We start from the raw sequence: 12,655 nt of genomic DNA on the forward strand, positions 1-12,655 counted from the left end.
ATGGTGGCGATAACTCCTTTTGTCCAGCCCCTGGAATGCAGTTGTGTGGATAATGAATAACAGCCCCTAAAGCCCCTGTGTGCTGTGTGTATGTGCATGGCACTCAAGAAAGATGTTTACCTCACCACAGTTTACCTGATGGTTTGCATATTTACTCCCTCTTTGTGGCCTCTGACTAACTTATTACCGGCTCATTGTTCGTACATTTGTGCAAGTTTCTTGTTTCCCTGTAATGACGAATGTCCAAACATGTAATTACAGTAGGAGTAGGCAATGATGCACTGAGCCAAGGTGCCTGAAACTGGTGGCCAGAAAATAAAATAGACTAATAGCTTCTAATAGCAAATTATACATTTAACAAAATAAAAAAAATCACACTTGTGTGAAGTGAGGGGCGTCTTTTTTTGTCCATAGACAAGATTATGGACTTTGTAGCCTGGGCACCATTTCATTTCGGTATGAGCCGGATGATATGCTACGTCACGTTGTATGCAGCTTCCCAAACAGGATGTACCCAAAATAATCCCCCCTCCCCCGCGATCAAAATGTTAGTTCCCCCCATAGAGTATTGGTCCCCCCCCGACTTTACTCGCCAGTTGCCATTGTGCCGCACTCTCGCTACGCTATGTATTTTAAAATTCAACGAAACTAAAGTACGCCGCATCAGAAGCATATTAATTGGTAGGAACTAACATTTTGATCGCGGGGGAGGGGGGATTATTTTGGGTACATCCTGTTTGGGAAGCTACCTACAACGTGACGTAGGCATATCATCCGGTCCCGGACTTTTGGAACAGAGACCAGGCTTTCCTCCGAGGCGGTGGAAAGCCTGGTGATGCGAGGTTATGGACTTTGTAATGTTTGTTTTAAGTATTCCCACCCGAGGAATCATGCGTGGGGCGGCATGCCCCTCACCCCACCATTATTGGTGTGTTTGGGGTGCATGCTGATTTTTGGGGGTTCATGCAAGAAACACATGACAATCTTCAAAAGTCATGTATTGGAAGGGCTAGCCTAGCACCAGTATTGGAAATTAGGTCTTGCTTTACACACCAAATTATAATGAGCATTACATAATATACAGTGTTTTGTTTCCTTTCTTCACATTTGTTCATAAGTTAGCAGTGTGCATATTTGTCTTTCGTTGCTTTGTTGTATGTATGTATGTATGTATGTATGTATGTCATTCCATCACTCAGTCTGTCCAACACTTTGGTCACAGGCGAGATAACTCGAAAACCACTGCCTGCATGAGCTGAGCACATTAATGGTTCCTGAAGGATAAGGCTTACTAATATGGTGACCTCATGGCCTTTCCTCTAGCATCACCCTCAGGCCAAAGGTTTGCAGGGACATCATGGTGGAACTCTTGGATTGTCATAGAATGTGCAGAGCACTTTCGTGGTCCCCGGAGGATGAGTCCTACTGATTTTGGTGACCACAACATGGCCTCTCCTCTATTGCCACCCTCAGACCAAACTGTAGTGGGGACTCGGGTGTAACCTAAGGATGCACTTCTTTGGGCTGACTGGGTATAAGGAGTTGGAGTAGCATGGCGTCTATGGGCATTTTCTGCTGGTTATTAATTTATACTGAGTGAAAGTAGAGCAATACTTACAGAGCAATCGTATTATGTATAACAAACACAACAATGTTTGCCTTAGATTCTAAGGCAAACATTGTTGTGTAGGATGTCATTTTATCACATCTGCCGATATAAGGCTTAGAACGGCAGATGTGATAAAATGACATCCTACGTCCAGGCAGCTACATAACATGATGAAATATGAATATCTTCCACTACATTTACAGCAAGCGGTCTAGTTATATTTGGCCATGCTTTAACCACTCATGGCTGTAGTGATGCTCATTTGTGTCAGTATGTGTACCGGTATGTGTGTCCACTTGTCTTAATCTGTTTGAATATACTGAGCAATAATACACTAAAGCAATTAAAGGCCAGTTGGTAGTATGAAGCACTGTGTGGATGGAGTGTCAGTAAGGTCCCTGGGTTCCTTTTCCTGGCATCGGTCCAGGGGGAATTCGCCTTTAGCTTCTCTTGGAAGGCAAAAGCAACCGTTTTAAAAAGAGTTGCTGAGGCAAAGTTTCATGTCAATCTGGCTCTGTTCACAGCACACACGTAGTCGAAAGTGCTTTGTATTATAAGTCATTGTTAATTAATTTGACGGTGCTTGTGGAGCTGCATGGTCGTTGAAAAAAGAAAAGAAAAAAGGATGGCCATGTGTGCTGGAGCACCTGGGGAAGCCTACAACATTGTTTCACCTTTGACTTGAATTTTTGAGTACCTTTCCTATTGGCAAAGATATTTTCTTGATATTTATAGACTAGATGATCTATATCATTAGAATTTCATATTGTCAACTTACAGTACCATTGTATTATTGTACAGGATTTCATGGCAGGCTACTCAGTAACAACAACACTAAACCAGCATCAACATAAATGAAGTAAAAGAATGAATAGCGTAGTAATACAAGCAATACACTCAAACCTTCAGACCGGTGAATCTGGACTGGAGTATTGAATTTGATAAAAAATGTATGAAAGGGACAATACTGTATACAGTGCAATTGTCTCATTGCAAGGACTCTGCTTTGGTCAACATTTACGTTAACTATCCCCATTCCAGTATCTGTAAGGTATGACAGTTGTTCAGTAATAGATATAAATCCACAAAGAAAAAAATGAGAGGCTTAATTTAGACATTGTAGTCATTTTCAATCTGCAACCTTTTAATTTGACATAGACTCCTCTGTGGAAACTTCTGACCCCGTTGTTAATTGCTTTCTGTGATTGCAACAATTAGTGTCTATCAACCCGGGGGCACTTGACAAGCTGCAGGGTTAACGCTTATTAATGAGTGGTTCAGCTTGTGTTGCTTGCAACCAACTCAGGAAAATCAGCTGCTTTTCAAAGTTCAAGTGATGCCCTGTATTTATATAATGAAAATGAAAGTTGGTCTCCCACTACCATGTATTATAGAAGGCTCTGTCTTTTTGTGCAATAAGGTTTAATTGGATAAGTATTCCTACTCTAAAACTTTTTTGAAGGTATTCACAGTATTTTACACATTGTTTGAAATGTCCTTGACTCCTTGTCCTTGTAACAGTTTGCTCCAACTAAACATGGTTCTTATAATTGTATGTATAATCCATTATTTCAACAGTTGCACCCCTACTGAAAATATTTTTTTAATCAGGCTAGTATAGCCCTATTTTATAACAATGCATAAATCCACTGTTGAGTAGTATTGGCTCTAACCTAACCAGGGTACATCTTTAGACTGTATTCCCTGATGTAGAAGGGCCTACGTGATGCTTGACACATCTTGATTTAGTTCCTTGCTTTCTGCAATATAGGCCAATCTCTGCTTGACAACATATTCAACTGCTTTTGCAGATTCCTTGCACTGTACTTTGTCTTAAAGGTTTTGTCTTAAGCCATCTGTGTGAGAAGTAATTTGCTTATAATGTTTTGGCCTACCTGGCTCATTTGCTGATGATTTATCATAGTACATGTGCAGAAAGCATGTTTGGTTGGTTACCCTTGGTGCTAACACTGAACTAAGAGGTGGGATTAAATGGCGTCATGTTGGCAAGAACAGTCATGATTCCTGGTGAGGGATACCCCTTTGAACACAGCATGGCTTCTCCCTGCGGGCCTCTCTCTTTATCAGGACAGGACTGATCAAGTTTTCTTCTTAGTTTTGTACACAATCTTGCAGAAGAGAGCAGTGGCAATACATTGTCTCAAACAGGGAGTTTCATCCCCCCCCCCCCCCCCCCCGTTGATAAATATTCTTAAATACATTTAAAGAATGCCGTTTTATGTTACTGTAAATTCTGACAATTGAAAATAATTGAAATTAATTTAAAAAAATCATCTTTTAATATCGGTTATCGGCCTATTTGGTCACTACTAGATTGTAGAATTTTAGCTGTTTTTGTACATTTTTAATAGGGCTTAAGTGGTTAAGTTACAAAGGTTTGTTAAAATATGCCCAGATGTGTGCGATTGACATGTTGTCTGGTTAAAACTGTGGGTCTTCCTTGTGCTTGTGTTTTAGTTTGATATGTAAAAACGCTGGCCTTTCAATTGGCCTACATTCCTCAAATTCTGGTTCAACATGGAGTAGGACTTTAAGACCTGATTAGTACAACAGCAAAGTGTGAATCTAGCCCCAATGCATTCACTAAGCTTGTCTGATCGGGCATTATGACTTTTCAGGTTTCACACGTTCAGGTACCTCACACCACTCATCCAATCGAAAGAAACAAACATGTCTTAAGTTGGGACTGGTACTGTAGCTACTGAGATGCCTGCTCGTTGCTAGTGTCCTACAACTCCTGTTATTGTGGGCCACCTTGCAAACAGTTCTGTCACTGTCAGCTTGGTGCATTTAGCAATAGATGGGGAAAAAGCTTTATCCTCCAAATTTGCCTCAGTTGTCAGACCGGTCTTTTGCCTGCAAAAGCAGCATTTAAGATAAATTGTGCCATTGGCTATTCATTAAAATGAATCACAATGAGGGTACTATTCCCCCACAGGGATTTTTTTTAAAGCCTAGAATGAAAGAAAATTTGACAGAAATGTTCCCTTATGAATAGCTTTTGATCTAAACCTCTATGACCTGTCCTCCTCTGCACTCTTCTGGTGAAAAGTCCTTTATCTCGTGTGTACAGATGCATCAATAGTGTGCTTATCACAGTGACAAGAGACTTTCACTTTAGTTTGTGTTTGCCAATTTTCACTTCCAAAGTGAGTCAAGAATAAGGGCTGATTCATACTCCTATTTTAGAGCCGAATAAAAGTCGGTTCGGCTCTGTAGAGCCTACAATGTGACGTCATTTGAGGTTCGGGGGGGGGGCGGGTACCTTTCCTAAAGTCGTCTCTTCGGTGCTACTGAACATTTCTGACGAGCCGAAATCATTTCGGCACTACAGCGCCGAAACAGCGGTAAAATAGGAGTATGAATCGGCCCTAAGCCGAACACCAAACTGGAATTTGGTGGAAGTGGAAGCATGCTAACTTCCAGGGGAAGTTCAAACGCTGGAAACTTTCTGCCTTAGGTCATGAGTGGACCAGGCTTTTCTCTTCGCAGATGAGTAAGGCTGGGACCAAGGCTATCTTGAAGTCAAATCTGCATTATTTCAGTGCACTGTTTATGGTTGTGAACTTCCGCGTGCATCACAGAGCGGATGTTCGGGAAAGTCCCGGAAAAGATGCGCTGTGATTGGCCAGTAGTCACTTGAGTGGCAGCATGGCGTAGCGTGCCTTCCACACTTCCGGCGCACTTCCGCCCCAGCTTGCCCAGAGTGTAAATCTTTCTGCCCTCCTGTCAACACACATGGCTCCAACGAACTGCAGCGGCCAATGAAGCATCTATTTTGTTTTATATTTATGGTTTGAAGGACCCGGAAAAACCCAACAGTTGGTGTCCAACATGCTGAAGTGCTAACGAGCGCTCAATGTTAAACCCCAGCTGCGCAGAGTTTACTGATGCTAAATTCACGGGCCGCCTGCAGTTCCAGCTTTGACCACTACGTCTCGGTGGCTTCAACGTTGGCCAGCCGCTCCGGGGGCTTGGATTGCACCAATGACTGTCTTAAACCACTTAAACCCTTTATTATAGTTAGTAAATAAATAAGTTGACAGAGTTGGGCTCTTAACATGGTCCACTTTTCTCTCTGCACAAAATCCATTTGGTCCATTTTTCTCTCTGCACCAAATCTCTCAGCTGAAAATAGTCGATCTAGATCGTCGAAGCTCACAATTGCATTGCGAGTCAGTGATGTATTGTGAGCATGTAGATTGGCTATTAGCAGCAACTTGTACAAACTACAAAATGTATGCTTGTAAGTCTGTTTTGCATTTAAAGTGATTAAATCTGTCAGCGGGGTTTATAAATATTGAACCCATGAAAAGTACTAACAAGAGCTTGTGACAAAATAACTATTTAACTACATTGGATCCACTGTCCCCCCCGTTTCCTGAAAAGTAACAGTTCTGAACATACGTTTCCACCCGACAGCGACATTGCAACATAGGGAATGCCTGCTGTGCTTGTTTCACACCCACCACAGCATATGTATGTACCCCTCAACTGACCACTGCAGTCATTTGGCAGATTCTCATTTCTGAAGCCCTGAAGCAGGGCTTTGGCAGCGTTGTGTTGGGAATCTAAGCAAGCAGCAGCAGAGGCTGCTACCAACACGGGTTGCTTAGGATCTGTAGCTATGCACTATTGAGGAGAAAAGAAGTGTTATTATGCAATCCAGTTACCAGCCACCCCCACTCTCCTTTTTAAGAAGCTGTTTCCCAAACAGAGATCGTATGAGACAAATGTGTTTTTAACCTTGTGGGGTAAAAACAGTAACAGGTTGCATAGACCTGTTATAGACCTTATTGTTGATGTTGACATTAAGGAAGTGCAATAAAATGAGAGCTCAATACAAATAAGACAGACATGAACTACTTTGAACACAGAGCTACATAAATCTCTACAGAGCAAGCCCCGACCACATACCCACGCAGAGCAAATATAACAATAACAATAATAATAATTATAATAATAACGATCTGTATGTCAAATAAAGTAATGTTATGTTTTTAACATAAAATAGGCTACAATGTATTTGTATAATAGCCTTTTTGGCCATTTTGGCATTCATGCTTTGTCTGGCCCTGCCTTTGTTTTGTTTTGTTCTATGTGTGCAACACTGTCTGTGTTTGGTCTGGTCTTGGTTTGGGAACTTTGTTTCTGCGGGAACTTTGTTTTCAATTGTAAACCAATTAAACCAATGAATTAGTTACAGACCTCCCCAAACTGTCTTCCACCTAGTCCAGCATTTGTGTGGAGAGTCAATACAGTGGGGAGTAATGCTGTAAGGTTTTCACATAATAAATAAATAAATAAATAAATACAATGAGAGAGAGAGAGAGAGAGAGAGAGAGAGAGACAGAGACAGAGAGAGAGAGAGAGAGAGAGAGAGAGATTATCAGGCATGCTGCCAGCCTGATGCTGCATGCCCAAAGTTTGACAGAAAAAGGGCAATGACAAATGGGTAGGTGATAATTTGTTGATCATATCCATTAGCTTATCTATTCACAGAGACAACTACCGATAGACAAAATAATTTGATTAAGTTAATAAACATTACTGTCGACAGCGAGTTTGCACAGAACCGGAATAGGTGCCATTCTGTGAACCGCTGAAGTTAACACCTTGAGGGTCCGGGCCTATTTAATCCATTAATAAAATGTGCCCATCTTCAGCAAGCGCCTCTAGGCTGTAGAGCGATGTGATCAGTTTTCATAGCACTCGGGCACATGACCGTGCACTTGAACTTGACGGTGATTTACGCCATGGGCCCGATGGTGTTAATAGTTTTCCGCTTGATGTTTTGGTTTCCTTGCGCCCGGATAAACTGCAACCTTGAATTCTACCAAACCATCCACAGAAACCTTTTGGGTATAACCCCTAGGAAAGATAAGACCGCTGACCAATCAGTGCACGTTATTCACCCTCACAATTCTTTCATCCCTCCCCTCACCCAGGGTAAAGAGAGGCTGGGTAGGTAATCTGATTTAGCACATTAATGCATGCAGTGAATTTTAAATGTTTAATGCTTTAATTAAAAAATTGTATGACTAGAAGAAACTAGCCACACATTCTGATATGACTCTTTTCGTAGACAATAAGTCACTTAAACTCACATGCATGTACGTGCGTCCACATACACACACACACACACACACACACACACAGAGCACTCCTCACTCAACTTGTGAGACACGTGTGCTGAGCCTATGAGCAGCTCTGTATTGAGAATTATGATATTATATGTTCCGGACAAAAGTCAATTAATATTTCTCTCTTTCAATCTTTCCCTAGCATGATATTGTCTTTTGTTAAGAATAGACAGAAAATAGCCCAAGTGCTTACAAGGAAAGACGGCAAGATTCCCAACAATCCCATATACAAGCAATAAAGAGCATTGCCAGCCAAGGCTGCTAACATTTGCTGCACTGCTTTGCAATACTAGGAGTATGATAATGAATTATTAAATGATATTAATGATGATGATCATGTTCCATTTAAAACAGCCAGTAAGTAATAATAATCATATGAACATGCATTCTCTATTTCGCTTGATGGGTCATTCAAGACGAGAAAAAAAAAGATCCCACTGTTCCTTCAGTGTGGGACCATTATGAAGCAAACATTAGCTGCAGCAAGGAGGCAAATCCTTTTGCCAAAATTAGGCATGATGTTCACATCATGTCACATTGTGACACACTGATCATGTAGATGTGCTATTTTTCACCTTTTTTTTGACATTCCCAGAACAGGGGTGCTGGGTTCATGTGATCCATGGTGTGATCCATGGAGACAATGTGGGATAATATCATTTTTAGCAGCATTCAAAGTTCATCCACTGTTTATGAGATTTCTTTTACCATTTCTTTGCCACGCTAGGTGGCAGCAGAGTGTAGTTATGCATTGCCAGGGGGATTCTTCTATTTTTGCTCATGTGCATTTCCAGTTTCCCGGCCTGGAGACCACCATTGTAACAATCGGCTATTATTAGCATTAGCTCACACTGTTTATCTTTCGGAGGCGTTGCCTAGCAATTGGACCCATGTTTAAAGCTGATTTTCTCAACCACTTCATATATGGTGTACGGGAGGGGGGGGGGGGGGGGGTTGGTGAGTACGGATATATACAGAGTTGGCATATAACGTCCCATAGGCGGGGGGTATGGATATATACAGACTTGGCAAAAAAAGAGTTAAGGTAGGTCACCCAGTGGTAGGCCTATTGCAGCTGTTCGTATCCGAAACAGATACATAGACATAAAATAAGTGTAAAAAGGTATACTATTACTGATGGTGCTTCTAGGATCAACACGAATGCAGGCTTAAAATAAGAGAAGATCAGAGCATTAACAAATGTGGAGGAAATGCCTAACATTTGACCAGTTATGGTCTTCATCAGTGAGAGAACTCATGAAGACCGTAACTGGTCAAAGCATGTTGCAAAATGTTTGAGTGCTCAGATCCCCTCTTCTTTTTTTTATATAATTCAAAAATGTATGCCAAAAAAAATTAATGGTGGCAATCTTCATTGCAATACGGATACATAGGAACTTGAAGTCTACTAGATTATTGCCATTGGTCCAAACCAGAAGAACACAATTAATTGATCATAACATTCTTTGAAAATGCATGTGACCGATGATCCCTGATCCAGAAAAGGTTGAGAACCACCGATATAGAATGTTTTGGAATAGACAAAAACAATCTTCCTGGGTGCTCTCCTAATCCCCAGTTTTCCCTCAATAGCACCAATAGCACTCAATAGTTTTTCAATAGCACCATAGTTTGGCATACGGTTTGTAAAGAAAAACTCTCCACTCTCACTTTCTAGCTCTAGGGAATTGCAAGTTCAGTGATAAACTGAGCTATCCTAGTGGAAAACATGCAGGAGATATTCCCCTTTAAGGCTGATGGATGGATTTGTATTCACTCTTCCTCCTAATTTTTTTTACGTTTTTTATTTAATTATTTCTAGTAAGTCATGTGCATAGATATGTTTGTTTTGAATGTCCTTAAGATGTTATCTTTGCAATTTGGGTGTTGTGCATTACGTCATACTTCTGAAATGAAAGGAAATAGCTGCCATTAGTGTAGCTGGATGTGGTTATCGTTATTTTTATGTCCCATAAGCCATTACCCTAAACATATTTGTGTGATTTTGAGAAATTCTGCCTTTAGTCCAGGATTGAAATAAACGTGGTCTTCCTTTCCCACACTATAGCAAAGTTATTGGCGACCTCGGTTGTCAGATAGTGGGTTGAGGAGGGGTGAATTTGTTTCCTCATTGACAATCATTGGCCTTGATTTGCCTGGCGTCTCGTTTGATTGATTGATTCATTGAGTGGATCTGAGAATGACAGTCGTGTCTAGTGACAAGAATCTTTTGCAGCACACTCACAGAAGCAGAGCCACTTGCTTGAGGACTGTGTACCGTGCAGCGAGCCCCATCCCCCTCCTTTCACTTTCTCTCTCTCTCTCTCTCTCTCTCTGCCTCTCCTCTCCATATTGTCCTCTTGCCCGTTTCCCTCAGTGTTGTAAATTACAAGCGACAGAAACCTCCAGGCCTAATGCCCTGCCGTGGACGCCTTCCAAGCTGCACTTTTTGGAGAGCCAAGGGGCTGGCTTCATTGATAACACCAGGCACACTGTCTGTCCCTCCAGTTACTGACAGGATGAAAAGCCCAGGCCTGGCCCTTCACAGGCCCGAAAGACACCAGCGCTTTTTTAACAATCAGCTGATGGAACTTATTTCCAGAGACTTAGCAATCTTATTGTTTCATTTTAGTTGGCTGGTGTGAAACACACCGACACTGAGTGGTGAAGTTTAAATACATTCTTGCGTTGTCCAGTGTCCTGACACATCTGAAATTCTGAATCAGTAGTTACTTCTGTACCTTCGACAGGCAGCCTCTGTAGACATTATTAAAGCACAGCTCTACACTCTTGCTTTTAATTGATCTTTTCAATTCCTTGTTATTCATGTCCTCACTGTATTGCATTACTGCTATTATTTTAAAGTTTTATGCCTTGCTTTAGTTTTCTTTTTTTTCTCCATTGCTCTGTAAAGCACTTTGAGCTGTATTTCATGTCATGAAAGGTGCTATACAAATAAAGTTTTATTATTATTATTATTAGTAGTAGTAGTAGTAGTAGTAGTAGTAGCTTCTGCAGTTTCCATACAAGAATTCTTAGTTTTTTTTTAATATTGGCATATTAAAGCTATACTTGTTAAAGGGATATTTCACTTTCAAACATTTCAGTATTTAGATATGTGATATTCTTACAGTGATGTAAATAGGTTTTCAATATAATGGGTCCCGGGACCTAGGGGTGCTCTTTTAGTTGGGTCCTCCTGGGACCCAGGGGTGCTCTTTTAGATGGGTCCTCCTGGGACCCAGGGGTGCTCTTTTAGATGGGTCCTCCTGGGACCCAGGGGTGCTCTTTTAGATGGGTCCTCCTGGGACCCAGGGGTGCTCTTTTAGATGGGTCCCGGGACCCAGGGGTGCTCTTTTAGATGGGTCCTCCTGGGACCCAGGGGTGCTCTTTTAGATGGGTCCTCCTGGGACCCAGGGGTGCTCTTTTAGATGGGTCCTCCTGGGACCCAGGGGTGCTCTTTTAGATGGGTCCTCCTGGGACCCAGGGGTGCTCTTTTAGATGGGTCCTCCTGGGACCCAGGGGTGCTCTTTTAGATGGGTCCTCCTGGGACCCAGGGGTGCTCTTTTAGATGGGTCCTCCTGGGACCCAGGGGTGCTCTTTTAGATGGGTCCTCCTGGGACCCAGGGGTGCTCTTTTAGATGGGTCCTCCTGGGACCCAGGGGTGCTCTTTTAGATGGGTCCTCCTGGGACCCAGGGGTGCTCTTTTAGATGGGTCCCAGCCAGGGACATTTTATGAGTCTTACTTCAACGACGTCAGAGTACAGTACTGAGTACAGTATTGCATCCCAGGACCCCCGGAGGGTGACATGATTGCGTCCTTTCTCAATTTAGTGAGTCTAAGCATGCAGGATGCAGGCTATTTTCATCACTGTTCTGATCAGACACGCCCGCTTCCTATGTAATGATAGATCATCATCAAAAACACTTGTCCTTGAGTCTGGTGAATGATATTGTGCTAATATTTGACAAGGCCGTGTTTCTTTTCAATTACTTTATTCATTTTCTTTTTTCGCCCCCAAAATAAATGAAAAAAGCACGCCCCCTCACGCATTAGAAGGCCAATATCAGTCGCCATAGGACGGGTGTTTTCAATGAATCTAACATGGATATAATGAGTTTGATTTTTATTAGTTGTCACGCTGTGAGCTTGTAGATCGGCAAATTTCACGGCTCATTTTCATCGTCCTGCGAAGTACAGTATATAGGGCTTAAATGTGTTTCGGCATGGTGGTTAGTTGTCAGTATCAGTTTTATATGTGGGATGATTTCCGATGTTTAATTTTCTCTGAACAGGCCACATTCTCACAGCTTAGTGTACGAGGCATAGGAGATTGCTTTTGATTGGTACTTAGCTCATTCTAGCTTTAAGGATTTCTGTCCGGACTAATTGTTTTTATTGAAGTGTTAAATAAGTTATAAAGTTCTAAGTACTCTGGGCCAAGAAAGGCTGTGTTTCCAGATGTTAGATTTTGTGACTGTGTCACATCTGAGGTGTGAACAACAATAGCGAACTGTAGAATGTACTTGGTTATTGTTCACATGTGAGGCGCTTTCAGTTTGCTGATTATTTATCTTCACCATTACTATCCATCCATCCTTCCATCCATTCATCTATTCTTCAAGCAGCTATACCAACCATCTACTTTTTATGGGGAAAACCAAATAATAATAATAACAACTGATGCCTGACGGCTGGAGCTAGTATTTGGGATAGTAATTATCAGCCTCTGATCATTTATGAATGTATCACATCCTGTTAATCCTGTATTATAATCAAATCAACATAATAATAAAAGAGTATAGAGCACCAAAGTCTGACGTCAATATAATCGGTAGAGGGCGCAAATCCACAGGTTCGTGTAGTTTTTATTTGCATTAT

The 12,655-nt window shown here is 41.7% G+C and overlaps 1 protein-coding gene across 1 annotated transcript in view; it reads left to right on the forward strand.

The window, feature by feature from the left end:
• The window catches only part of cnnm2b (cyclin and CBS domain divalent metal cation transport mediator 2b), a gene marked incomplete at both ends in the record, with an annotated part of 48,566 nt that overhangs the window by 2,407 nt on the left and 33,504 nt on the right, over window positions 1-12,655 (forward strand). The gene's annotated exons all lie outside the window — the stretch shown is intronic.

This window comes from Protomyctophum bolini (assembly GCF_963924005.1).
Source record: "Protomyctophum bolini genome assembly, chromosome: 3".
NCBI classification, from domain to species: domain Eukaryota; kingdom Metazoa; phylum Chordata; class Actinopteri; order Myctophiformes; family Myctophidae; genus Protomyctophum; species Protomyctophum bolini.